The sequence below is a fragment of the Ixodes scapularis genome, unplaced genomic scaffold (assembly GCF_016920785.2).
Source record: "Ixodes scapularis isolate PalLabHiFi unplaced genomic scaffold, ASM1692078v2 PGA_scaffold11__112_contigs__length_91849675, whole genome shotgun sequence".
Lineage (NCBI taxonomy): Eukaryota > Metazoa > Arthropoda > Arachnida > Ixodida > Ixodidae > Ixodes > Ixodes scapularis.
The window spans coordinates 31657730-31671154 of record NW_024609837.1 but is presented as its reverse complement, the minus strand read 5'-3'; positions in this window follow the sequence as shown (position 1 = coordinate 31671154).

Below are 13425 nucleotides of genomic sequence, written 5' to 3'. Positions count from 1 at the left end.
ATCACCAAACACACCGAATATAAAAAAAAAACACCTGGAATCAACAACGACAACGTGATGCACGCGATAAAGACATTTGGAGCTTAATTTGTCTTCTTGCCCGAAAACCCCCTTCGCCTTCCTTATCCGATAATGATAATGAGACCGGTGAGGGTTTTGTTCCTTCGTTCTCTCAGCCGTTGCGTCCCACGTCGTCAGCGGGACCCGTGACTCTAAATCAATGCCGCGCGTAGCTTGAGCACAAGAGATAGTGTACAGTAAAGCTCCCCAAGTTTCGCAAACTTTTCTCCTATATTTTCGACGTTTACGGCGTCGTTTCATCGCACCAAGACGACGACGCCGGCGACCGCAAATAAGGAAGATGGGGAATGGCTCCATAAACCGCGGCCGAGAACTACATTACGTTATCGCGAGAAACACCACGTCCTCCTCCGCCCAGTCTCCCTTGTCTTCCCTCTCCTGCCTGCTTGTGTTTTTGGAGGGTTTCTCTGGTTCGTTTTAAATTTGGCATCATTCGTGCAGTACCGCGGCTTTGTCCGTAGATTATGCACGATTCTTCCCCAGGGATGCAGCCAATTTGAATGTCGTCACTTATGGCATAAGGTAAAACATCGTTTTCATCTCTCCATTCCGCTGGAGGTGTTTACGAAAAATGCGTGATTATCAGACGTTCTTGTTTTGCCTCACCTATGTTTTATCGCGTACTCCAGGTTCAAATGTTTTTTTTTTTATTTTTTCCTCCAATGTTCCAGATACGAAACCCACGTGACAAAGAAAGACAAAAAATAGGAAACGTCAGTAGATGAGCGCGATGTTGAACGCAGGGGGGGGGGGGGGGTGTCGTGATGTGGGGAAAGGCAGGGTTAGCTTTGCCAAAAGTGCAAGCGTTGTACCGCCCTGGGATAGGAGGAGGAGAAAAGATGGGGCTTAGGTGAGTAGGGGGGGAGGGGGGCGAAGGCAAAAGAAACCAGCAGCATTCATGTCTCAGTGAACCAGTTAGCGAGTCCGAACTGGGCTAGTGGCACTTAGCGGAAGAGCAGGAGGGGCGTCATAGTTGCTCTGCTAGACCGGTCTCTCGTAGGAAACCCAGTAGGAGGGACTGTACGATCCGTCTTCTATGCCTGGGACCTTCAGGGAAACCTACGTCTGATGCTGTCGTTGGTCGGATGTGTTGTGAGGATAGGGCGGAGAGAAACGTCCTCCGAGCTTCCTCGTGAAGATGGCAGCCCCAGACTATGCGAACCTCGTCCTCGGTGACCGAACACCGCTGACAGAGCGGAGTGTCTCTGCGTCCAAACCGGTGGAGGAGCCTCCCTGTGTATGCGCTCCATGTTCTAACTCGGAAGAGCAGCGTCGCGTCGGACCGTTTTAACCCCTGGGTCAGGCAAGGTGGCCGCTTTGAGCTGCTCCAGGGGGAAAGATCCGAGAAGAAAGCCTGGATGACTTGCTGGTAGCGCTTGGTATCAGGAGGCGCCCTTGGTGTAGGAGAGAGGTCGTGGGCACGTAAGGCTATCCGGTCCACGATCTCGTTTCCGCGGAGGCCCACATGGGATGGGACCCACTGGAGCGAGATGTAGTGTCCATGTTCTTCAAGCTGGCGGACTACCCGTCTCACCTCGTTGGCAGTGGGGCATGGACCAGGTTTGCGTATGCGCTGAATTCCTCCACGTGAGTCCGTGAGGATAACGATTTGTTGTGGAGGCAGCGGCTTCGTAGCAGTCAGGGCTTCCGCGATCGCCAGCAGCTCGGCGGTCGTGGACGACACCATGTGAGTAGTGCGGGCGCTCCAGTCTTTTTGTAAGTCCGGGATGTGGTAGGCTGCCGTGCTGCTTTGCCGAAACCTGTCCACCGAACCGTCCGTGTATATGTGTAGATGCCGAGGGTACTTGCTGCTAGCTGTTCTTGTGCAGCTGCTTTGAGAACCAGAGGGGGCGTGTTGGCCTTCTTGCGGACGCCGGGTAGGAGTTCGACTAACTGCAGGCCTGCCTCCCAAGGGGGTGTCGTGCCGTGCGGGTTGATTATCTGGGGGGGTTCCCATCCAAATGCGGCAACGGTCTTGGTGGCGAGGCTGAGTTTGGATTGAGTTCGGGTCCTGAGCCTCTTGATCAGGGACTGGCTAGGATGAGTCTCCCCTAGACGAATGACCTGCAGCAAAAGGCATTGGGAGGCTTGGAGGTGCAAAGGAAGCGACCGGGCCTCCTCATACACCCTCTCGTTTTTGGCGCTTCTGGGAACGCCTAGCGATGTTCGATGGCCCGCACGGTGTCGCCGTTCGAGTTTATCAACCTGACTGGGGCGGAGGTCCATGTATGGTAAGCTATACATGAGTCGGCTCACCACCAAAGAAGAATGAAGGGTCAGCATGGATCGGGGAGAGTTGCCCCAATTCTGCCCACCGACCCGGTGCACAGCGTTCCGGGAAGAGATGGTGGAAGCCGTGACGGCCTTTATCTGGTCGTGCCACTTGAAGCGGTTCTGAAGAGTAATGCCGAGAAAGCGGTGCTTTGATACAAGGCGCAGGGGCTGGGAGTCCAGTTGGAGCTTGACCTCCCGCAACCGGCGGTTCCTTCCTGGGAAGACCATGGCTGCTGCCTTGTGACCGGAAATCGAAAGACCTTCGTTCTCGAGGAAGGCCTGGATCTTGTTTATGGCAGATTGCATTATGGCCCTCAAGGTCGGGTGTCGGAAGCCAGAGACCCAGATGCATAAGTCGTCCGCGTACATAGAAATGCCAATCGGGATCTTTGAGTTGGGAAGAGCGGCTGGGAGGCCCGCAATGGCGATGTTAAAGAGTAGAGGCGACAGGACGCTGCCCTGGGGTAGACCGCGTTGCACCGGTCTTGACTGGCTGAGTGTGTTGCTCAGTTTGACTTGGATTGATCTGTTCGAAAGGAAACCCTCGAGGAAGCCCTGAACTCTTCCCGTGATACCCCAAGAGGTTAGTTGGGCCAGGACTGATGCCGGTTCCACACTGTCGAATGCAGCCTGAATATCGAAGAACGCCGCCACGGTAGACTTACGGCTAGCTGCTGCATGCTGCACTGCACTGACAATGTCCAGGATATTGTCTTGTGCGGAGAGACGGGACCTGAACCCAGTTATATTTGACGGGAGTAGGTTGTGTTCCTCCAGCCACCAGATCAAGCGGGCGTGTACCAGCCGCTCGAAGAGCTTGGCAACGCATGAGGTGAGGGACACCGGCCGGTAGGACGATAAGTCTCCTGCTGGTTTGCCACTCTTGAGTACAGGGACCACCCATGCCAGTCGCCAAACCGCTGGAAATTCTGATGAGGCCCAGATATCATTGAACGACGAAAGAAGTTCCTGTAAACGTGAATCTGGCAGGTTCTGTAACATTTGCGTCGTGACCCCGTCTGGTCCCGGTGCCCCTCGTCTCTTGGAGGCTCTCAGTGCGGATCTCAGTTCGGATTCAGTAAAAGGGGCATCCATGCAGAAAGGTGCTTTATCCGCATGGCAGCGCGGCTTTGGCTGGGAAACGGCCGCGGCATAGAGAGTAGCAAAGTCTTCGGCCAGGGCCGCTTGTAGCTTTCCCGTGCATAGGGCCAGAGAAGCGAATGGGAGGCTGTACATTCTTTTCCCGGACAGACTGTCCATAAGCCTCCAGATACGACGGGCTGGTGCGGTTGCATCCACCGAAGAGCAGATCAAATCCCACTGCCGCTTGAAGCATTTTTTGGTATAGCGTCGTAGGGCAGCGTCAATCCTGTTAAAGAGGGTCTTAAAGGTCACGCCATCCTTACGTTGCAGAAGTCTCTGGGACCTCCGTCTCGCTGCGCAAAGGTTTAGAAGGGTCAGGTCGGGTGCAGGGAAGGATGTAGGTACGGTTGCCTTGATTGTGGCTTCTTTCGCCGAGTCGCTGATGGCCTCCAGGAGGGGTCGTGTAGATCGCCCTAGGTTGTCTCGGAACCGGTCCCAGTGAATGACGGAGACCTCGTGGACCCCAGGACGTTGTAGGCCTATGATGTCGATGAAGACTGGGAAGTGATCACTGCCCATTGTGTCGGCTGCATCCCGCCAAGACAGTGGGATTTCCGGTGAATTGGCTGGACGTCGATGGCACTGAACGTGCAGGGTGGCCGGAAAAATGTCGGGGAGCCGTCGTTGGCCACAACAAGGTGGTGTTCTCCAAACTGTTCTGCCAGCATCCTGCCCCTTACATCTTCTCTGGTGTCACCCCATAGAGCATGATGAGCGTTCCAGCTCCCACAGATCACAACCGGATCGGTGATCCTGGTGCGCAGGGAATCCACCAAGCCGGCGACCTCCGCAGCGCCCCCTCCTGGGCGGACATAAATTGAGATAATAGTGAGGCGCCGTCCGGCGATCTCAGCACGCACCGCAACGAGGTCCCGGTTAACAGTGCAGAGGTCAGAGACATCCACGACATGGTGAAGGATAGCTTTTTGGATATAAATTGCAGCGCTGCCGTTTGGAAAGCTTGGTATGGACGGGTTTTTATAAGCAAAATACCCAGGGATGCTGCGATTTCCTTGGAGACCAGCTTCGCAAAGAGCTAAAATGGATATCTTCTATTGTTGAAGGTAGAGGGACAACTCCGCCAGTCTGGTCAGCAGACCTGCACAGTTCCACTGTAGAGCCACAGGGGTCTGTCGTCGCCCTCTAGCAGGGGACTGATGCACTGAGGTAGGCATCAGCGGGGCTAAGGGTACCACTGTCAGTCGAGCTTCAGAGCAGCGCCCCTATGATGCCCTCGAGCGCTAGGACGGCTTCCAGGAACTTACGGAACGAGGATGTTGGCAGGATGTGGATTAGGTCACGCGCGGCGCCAAAGATCATGGTTAGTCTTGAAGGGATGCGGCGAGAAGGGGGCGGCGGCTTCCGTGTGGCCTGAAGATGGCGGCACAGGTGCGCCTTGTCGAGAAGCTTGGGTGTCGCGGCCTTTGGATGGTTTCGAGCTTTTGACAGTTTCTGCCCAGGTCTGTTTTACCGTGGTGATGGAGGCTGAGAGGCTGGTGCCGGGAGTGGCATCGGTTTCTTGGCAGGTAGGGGATGACACCGCCGGTGCATGACTGTCGGTCGGGGAAGGACGCGCGTCTTGGGGTACATTCTTGTCTGAGGGGGTGCTACCCTGCTCACTGCGTGAATTCTTGTCTGCCTTGGCTGACGAGGAGTTGCGGAGTGCTTCGCGAGCATCCCGGAACGTTGCGTTGTTTTCTGAGCGGTAACGCGAGATGGCGACCTCTCGACGACGGGTAGGCAGGACGAGGACGTGGCCTCATGGCTCTGACGACAGTTGATGCACTTTGGTTCGGGTGATTCGCACCCGCCGTCGTGTGAGGCGCCGCATCGTGCGCATGCCTGGGGGCGATTGCAGACCGCGGATATATGGCCATAACGGAGGCACCGCCGACACTGCAGGGCTTTTACCTTGAAAGGCGGGACCGGAGTTCGAACTAGTCCGTAGTGGAGGGAGTCGGGCCGCGTCAACAAACAATCTTCACGAGTTTAGACTTTTCCCCAAGTCGCCGCACGTCCCAGATCTTGAGTGGAGCCCGTATCTGGTTCCGGATGTCAGCGTCGGAAAGGCCGAGTTCCACGTCCCTGATAAGCTCTATGCAGGTGTTCGGGGGACTGGGGAGGAATGCTCGGACAGGAGTGGTGCAGAGTACCTTGAGGTCCAGGAGTACTCCCTTGAGCTTGGGTGTCCGTGCTTCGACCGCGATTAAGTTCCTTGCCTTGTTGACGAGGACTTCTTTGACGGCACCTGGCGCAGCACATTCGACGTATTCTGTAAGCTTGGATGGACTGAGCGACGCAACCGAGTCGGAGTTGGTGGGGGCGAACAAGACGGTGAACCCCTCTTCAAGTAGCCTGTGGCTAGTAGTCCCGGACGTGCCCGAGCCACCACTTTTCCGTCGGCGCTTTTTGCCTCGTGATTCGGTCCAGTCTTGGAGCCCTTCAGAGTCGTCCATATCGGAGATGCCTTCCTTGAAGGTAGAGTCGTCCTCCGAAGATTCGGCTACCTCATGAGCGTGTCGGGGAGACGGACGAGTCCCCGACGGCATGTGCTCCGGCTCCAGGTGGTAGGTAGGCCTGTCAACTTGGGATGAAGGTTGGCCAGCAGACATTTCGTCGTCGGCAAGGGGCTGAGGTTGGCTCTGCACGAGCCCCCCGCGGCGCTTGCTTGCGGTAGACCGGGCGATGTTCGGCGTCTCCCAGAAGGCCCCAGAAAAAAGGCTGAAGTTCAACGCTCGTACCGGCGAGGTTTTCGGCGTTAGATGTGACAGCAGGAACAACACAGCGTGCTTCGACACGACAGCGGACGCAGCTCAGCAGCAACCGTCCACTTCGGACGCCGAAAAAAAACTCTCCTTTCCTAAAAGAGTCAGAGTACAGGCTAGCTGGTGGAAGTCAACCATTTCGTCGTTTACCCTGAGACTGTGGGTTTTTTTGAAGAGCAGAAGTAACAGAAAAACAGAAGTAACAGAAAAACAAACAGAGAGACCTGTCTGTTTTTTCTGTTACTTCTGCTCTTCAAAAAAAAACCCAGTCTCAGGGTAAACGACGAAATGGTTGTCTCCTCTCCTCGTTGAACGCAGATGCCTCCGCTGGAGTTTTTATCGTCAGATCCCGTAGTTTTGTGTCGCTCCTGCGTTGGTGGGTGGGTGCTTTGTTTCCTTAGCGGAACGATAGAGGGTGGGTGGGAAAAGCAAAAAGAAGGATATGCTGAGTAGAAGGGGCGCGACAGACAGTATTACCAGGGCTGTCGAGTGGATGAGTGGGCCGCGCATGCACCCGGTTTTCTTTCCTTATTTCAGGAGGCTTTGATGTGTTCATCTTACCTGGCTACTAATAAGCCTTGTTAGTGTTTTCGGGCTAGGAACGGCGGCGCTCCGCTCAACAAACGCGAAGATATTGCCCCCTGGCATATGCAGGCAGCTACTGGTTACGGGCAACACTGAGGTTGCTGTAAATGAGGTGGATTAGTGTTGTTTCGAGGCATTTAACTTTGTGATCGCGCGAGGGATTATTCGAGAGCGCCATAATCTTTCCCACCCCCGAACGCATAAAGAGGGTGTTCCATTTTCTTGGTTCATGTATTTAGAGAAGGTGCTTCCCGCATTGTTGTAGAATGTTACTGCAGCGAAGCGACATGACTCTCGCCATCGGGGGGAAGGGTTAGTGGTTACGAACCACCAACGCTGGCAGTTCGCTGAGGCGTTAAATATTACTTCTTGGAGCAAAACCGTATTGGACAAAGGTTAGACCGCATATAGGATTGCCAAGCTCGTGCCAAGTTAAGCATTTCTCTGGTATGCTGCCTGGGCAGTCTCATTGCGCGTACATTGTACAAAAATAACGCGGTGTTACAACACACATGATGACAGGACTATCTACGAACACGCATCAAGTATATCCGAAGCATGCTTGTTTCATGCGTGCATCGTGCTTCGACCATGGCAGCATATAGTTTATTTTAGAGCGCAGCTCTTAGGGGCCCGTTTCCGGCTCGAGCGGCGTCGGCGTCGCCGTCGCCGTTGGCGTCGCCGTCGCCGTTGGCGTCGCCGTCGCCGTCGGCGTCGGCGTCGGCGTAACCGCGCGGTGCATCATGGGAAATGTCCCATAATGCACCGCGCGAGCCCCCCACCGGGGTCACGTGACTTCGTGGGGGGGCACGTGACCCCCGAAGTCACGTGACTCCCCTGAGGTCACGTGACCCCCTCCTCGAGGTCACGTGACTCCCCCGAGGTCACGTGACTCCCCTGAGGTCACGTGACCCCCTCCTCGAGGTCACGTGACCCCCCGAGGTCACGTGACCCCCGCCGATGTCGCGCGACCCCCCGATGACGTCATCGACACTGATGACGTCATCACCAGTGATGATGACGATGACGATGCGGATGCCGGTGACGTCATCAGTGATGATGACGATGACGATGTGGATGCCGGTGACGTCATCAGTGATGATGACGATGACGATGTGGATGCCGGTGACGTCATCAGTGACGATGACGATGTGGATGCCGGTGACGTCATCAGTGATAATGACGATGACGATGTGGATGCCGGTGACGTCATCCGTGATGATGACGATGACGATGTGGATGCCGGTGACGTCATCAGTGATGATGACGATGACGATGTGGATGCCGGTGACGTCATCAGTGATGATGACGATGACGATGTGGATGCCGGTGACGTTACCAACATCCGCATCGTCATCGTCATCATCACTGATGACGTCATCAGTGACGTCACTGATGTCGTCACCGGCATCCGCATCGTCATCATCACTGATGACGTCGTCAGCGACGTCACTGATGACGTCACCGACGTTCGCATCGTAATCGTCATCATCACTGGGGAACTCATCAGTGACGTCACTAATGACGTCATCGGTAGCCGCATTGTCATCGTCACTGATGACATCATCAGTGACGTTAGTGATGACATCATCGGCATTGGGGGTCACGTGACCCGCAAGGTCACGTGACCCCCCAAGGTCGCGTGACCCCCCCTGGTTAGTCTAACCCCGCCCCCCCCCCCAGCGCCCTTCCCTCCTCCTCCTCAAGAGCTGTGCTCTAATTCGGCGTTACAGGGAGTTGTAAGCGGCTTTCACTTTTTGTACTGCCGATGTACCAGCGCAGTTGTATAATAAAAAACACGCCTCAAACATTGTTTGAAGATTACCTTTTGTATGATGCCTGCGCGGTACGACCGCCGCTTTACGTCTCTGCGAACAGGGCATTAGGAAATTGAGTATTGCGTTGAAGAGCCGCTTGCCTGGTTGATCATCTTCAACGTTCGAACAAGTGGCGGAGCCTCTGCTCGCTGTTTCGAATGGTCAAACGCGAGTTCCGATAACGGGGGGGAGGGTTTAGGGGGGGAGGGTTTAAACTTTACAAAGGAGGATAGGTGCGTTAATTTTAGCAGGCGGTTTTCTCGAGGTGCATACCTTATAAAGGCCGCCCATGGATTTTGCTCAATAAAGGACAACGAGGGTCACTGGCAGTAAACATATAATTGCGCTGTTTTATTTATATATTTACTATTGATCACCGACTAGCCCACCTCTGAACATTAGGTAGTTTTCGTAGACGGTTTTCGCCGTCTCTCAACGCTCACCCGACGTCCACAACGATACACGGAACTCTACAGTCAAGGCAATCAACGCGCAGGCGCAGTAAGTGCTTCTTCATCGCGGAGGGCTTAGCGAAGTGCGAAACGCGGTCTATGAAAACTTCCTATTACTGCGGTCACTGGAAGCGCGGGTTTTGCGCAACGGAACCCTGCTGCTGCCACCGAGCACTACAAGCTTTAAAGGGAAGATGGGGCACTTCTACATTTGAGAAAAAACGCTTGAATTGCGTTCATTTGGCCTTTAGAATAACAGATATCAAAATACTATTTCAATGCGACGCGCCGGAGAGCCACAAGAGCAATTTCAAAATAGGGCTGAAGCCCCGCCTCCCTAGCCTTGGGCAGCCAAAAGATCCGTCGATGACGTCACGGACAGCGACTGTCTTTCGCGTTTTTCTCGCGTTTAACAATACTTACGCAGCAAATGGTTTGGGTATTCGGGTTCACGGGGTAAAAATACACTAAAATTCACTTCTAACTCATTTTTTTCAAGAAGCTCCGTAGCTTCCCTTTAATTAAAAGGGTCCGAGCCGTCAAGCCGTCTTGCGCCAGCGTCCGGCGTCCGGCGTCAAGCGTTCGGCATCCGAGTTCGAATGCGTTGGAACACCGAGTAGGGACCAAGGGAGCTAGCTCTGCGCCTTATCCACAATTCATTCCAACCAGGGCTCGGTGCTTTGACGTACCCGCACACTATCAGCTCCTCCTCTCCCTCACTTTCTACTCGTACAGTATTGGACTCGCACGCCTCGGCCTCCGCAATCCTGGTCCGAGCCTAACCAGGGACCTACCTCTAATTAATGAGCACGCGCTCTCACTTTGTTGACTTTTTTTGTTGCTTTTTTTTTTATGGCTGCGTGATGGACTGGCCGGAGAGTGCGCCTCGCTCTACGATTAATTGGGGCTCCCATTTCCGCGTTCCAGCTCCATAAAACATTCGAAAAATTCGGCTTAGATTTTAATCCAAGCCGATTTTAACATATCGCCGCTGCGTTCTCGAGGCTCGTCGCTTTGAGGGTATTTGATGAGTGTTCTTCAAATTCACGAATCGCATGCCTTGCTTTTCAACGATAGGACCCAATTCCATTCAATTCTAACGCGATCCGGCGATCCGCTGGAGATCCGGCGCCGGCGTGACCCCCCCCCCCCCCCCCCCCCAAAAAAGAAGGTCCGGCGCCAGCGTGACCAAACATACAGATAATACAATCCGCGTAGCAACTTGTGACGTCACGTGTGACGTCATGCGTGGCTGCGCGCGTTGAATTATGGTATTTGTCCACTAAATTCGGAGGGAAACATCTCCAGTCAGACTTAGCTGAAAGTATTCCCGCCAAAATTAGCGCAAAATTTTCCCGTCAAATTTAGCGGGTAAATCCCCGTAATGCAACGCGCGCCGCGACGTGTCACGTCACGTGTGACGTCACGTATGACGTCATATGTGGCTGCGCGCGTTGCATTATAGGACCAGGCACACACGCTTGAACGGCTTGACAACGAGCAAGTGTTTATATGAGAAGGCTTTGAGAACGGGACCCCCATAACGCTATCGCGTTCCACTTTAAAAGACGAAGCATAAGCGTCCCCCTAGTTCTCTTTCATGCGTAAGAAGTCTAGAAAAACAATTTTGATTACACAAAACAAGAAAGTGTTTGTTTACTGTTTTTTTAACCTTCGTATTTGATCAAATATTAAAGAAACCGAAGTTTCAGAACTTAAGATCCCGTGTCTAATAAATCTTGAGTGCAGTATTATATTTGCCGTGAGAGAGAAAGTCGAAAGCAGCAAGATTGTTAAATTCTAAGGATGAAACTCCTTAGAATTTAACAATCTTTATTTGTCTCCGTTTGGAGAGGGGAGACAGAAAAAAAAGCAACTCAGTTGTTGCTTGACGAACCTCTGCCTCCTCACAGCGGCGAAAGAGGACACCACGTACATACACATAATGTTGTTGTTTTTTCATGCACGCGTCCCTCTAAAACAGTAACGAAAAGTAGTTCCTCGCTCTTTCCCAATCTTGGAAAGAGTTACCCGCTACAGTGGAAATGAGCTGAGCTAGTTGGTTATAATACATCTCGGGTGGAACCAGCTGAACAATGGAAGGAGAGAGACAAGAGAAAAAAATGGCGAACCCACCGCTGGACTACCAACTGTTCTATTATATATTCCTCTTCTTTTATTATTTGATTTTCACTTTCCCTTTCTTCTGAAACTGATTTTTCTTCCCCAATCGCTGTAATGTTTTGCTTCTGGTTTAAATCAACTACCCACGAAGGGTGCCGTGTAGAAAAAGTTTCTCTCTCGCTTGCAAGGTGATTGAAGGGATGCTCACGAACTTGCAATCTTCTTCGTCTAAGGTAAGGGCCTCCAACACCTCTCTTGCAGCCTTGTTTTTATGGTGTCCTATGATATGAACGTGGTCATGCTCTGCTTTACACAGGCGTGTCCGCCAATGGGCAGCTAAATGTCCTGGTCCCACGAGGTTCCCAAGGTTTGCTGCATGTTCGCGTGCTCGGCCATTAATAAATCCTATATAGGAGCGCCCACATGTTAGCGGTATGTGTGGCTGACATGGGGGATCGGTGGCCGAGTGGGCTAGCACACAAAAGCTAGGAGCGCGTGGAGCGCGTGGAGCGAAAGCTCATGCTGCTGAACCCAGCATCCTGGGTTCAATCCCCTGCCCGTTTCGATCTAGATGAGCATCGTACCGGCATGCGGTCGTGTATGTATCACTACGGCGTGATGAACTTCAGAGACCCCAGGTTAGCGGTTGTACTCCGCCGGCTTAATTTCTCATCTACAGCTGGCTGACTTGTCGCCCGTTGAGGCACACCAAGTTCTAGGCTTTATAAACATACACAAAAACGTTTTTGGGCTAACATCTGGGCGCTGCTACATAGGACAGACCGTTCAATGTATTAACGACCGAGCACGCGAACATGCAGCAAACCTTAGGAACCTCGCGGGACCAGGACATTTAGCTGCCCATTGTCGGACATGTTAGGGTAAAGCAGAGCTCGACCATGGTCACATAATAAGAGACCATAAAAAAAAAACAAGGTTGCAAGGGAAGTGCTAGGTGCCCTTGCTGTAGACGACGAAGATGAGAAATGTGTGAGCATCCCTCAAGCACCTTGCAAGCCAAAGAAAATCTTTTTCTTCACGAAACCCTTCGTGGGTAGTTGAATAAAATCAGAGGCAAAAAAGAACAGCATCTGGGAAAGAAAAAGCAGAGGCGAAAAAGGGGAAATAGATATAAATTAATAGAAGACGGGAAAGATGTAATTAGACAGTTTGTGGTCCAGCGGTTGGTTCGCCATTATCTGCTCCTGTCTCCACCTTTCCTTTCTTCAGCTGGTTCCGCCCAAGACCCCAAGGGAACGTGTTCTCGTTACAAATATTAAGATTAGGGCGCGTCGCTACGTTAAAGCGTCTGGTCACGTGACATACCTGTTGACCAGAGTCGAGCACTTCACTCCTCTTCCACCCGTCAGCCAATCAATGTCCAGCCTCGCGGCTACGCTTTTTTTTTTTTTTTTTGCCTCACAAAATTTTGAACACCTAGCAAAACAACGCGTTAAATTAATAACAGCAACTCAACGCACGCCGACGTGTCACGACATGCCGATAAATAAAATAAAATAGGTGTCGTTACCTGCTGGAAAGAAGCTCACTGTATAATCGAAATAGTCTGGTTTCAATTCCCGCCTGGCGCAAACGCTTTTTTACTGCGATGGTCTTTCCCTCTCCCCTCCCTCCAAAAGCCATGGTTTTACCCAGGCTTCACTTTTATCTGGACTTCAAAAAATGCTAAACGCGCAGCTCGAGGGGGTCGGGAAACGTCTCCTAAAATGATCAGGTGATACCCTCCGCAACTAAAATGAGTGATAGGGCGCAGGCGAGCTGGTTTACGTTCATGTTTTAAGACAAACCTGAGACTGGGGAAAACAAGAAGGACAAACGCAACGAAATCTTAAGATTTACCGAAAATCCGTACCAAAAGTCTGAAAAAAAAAAACTTTCAGCCTTTCCACTGTGGTGAAGAAGGAAGAACAGCGAAGCTGTACTATGGTAGGAATGAAGTAATGGGTGGCAGCAAGCCGGCAAGCCAGGGGGGCAAGGCTGGAAAGGTTGCCGCCGTCTATGAACGACGGTGGCAAGCAGACGACCAACAAAAACAAAACTCTAGACAGCTACCGCCATCTCTGAGCGACGGCGGCAACCAAAGCGTTCTGTCGACATTTGGTACCGGACACGATCCTGGGGAACCTAGCCCTTAACAGCTCCGCTGTAAAAAATCTCGAAGTT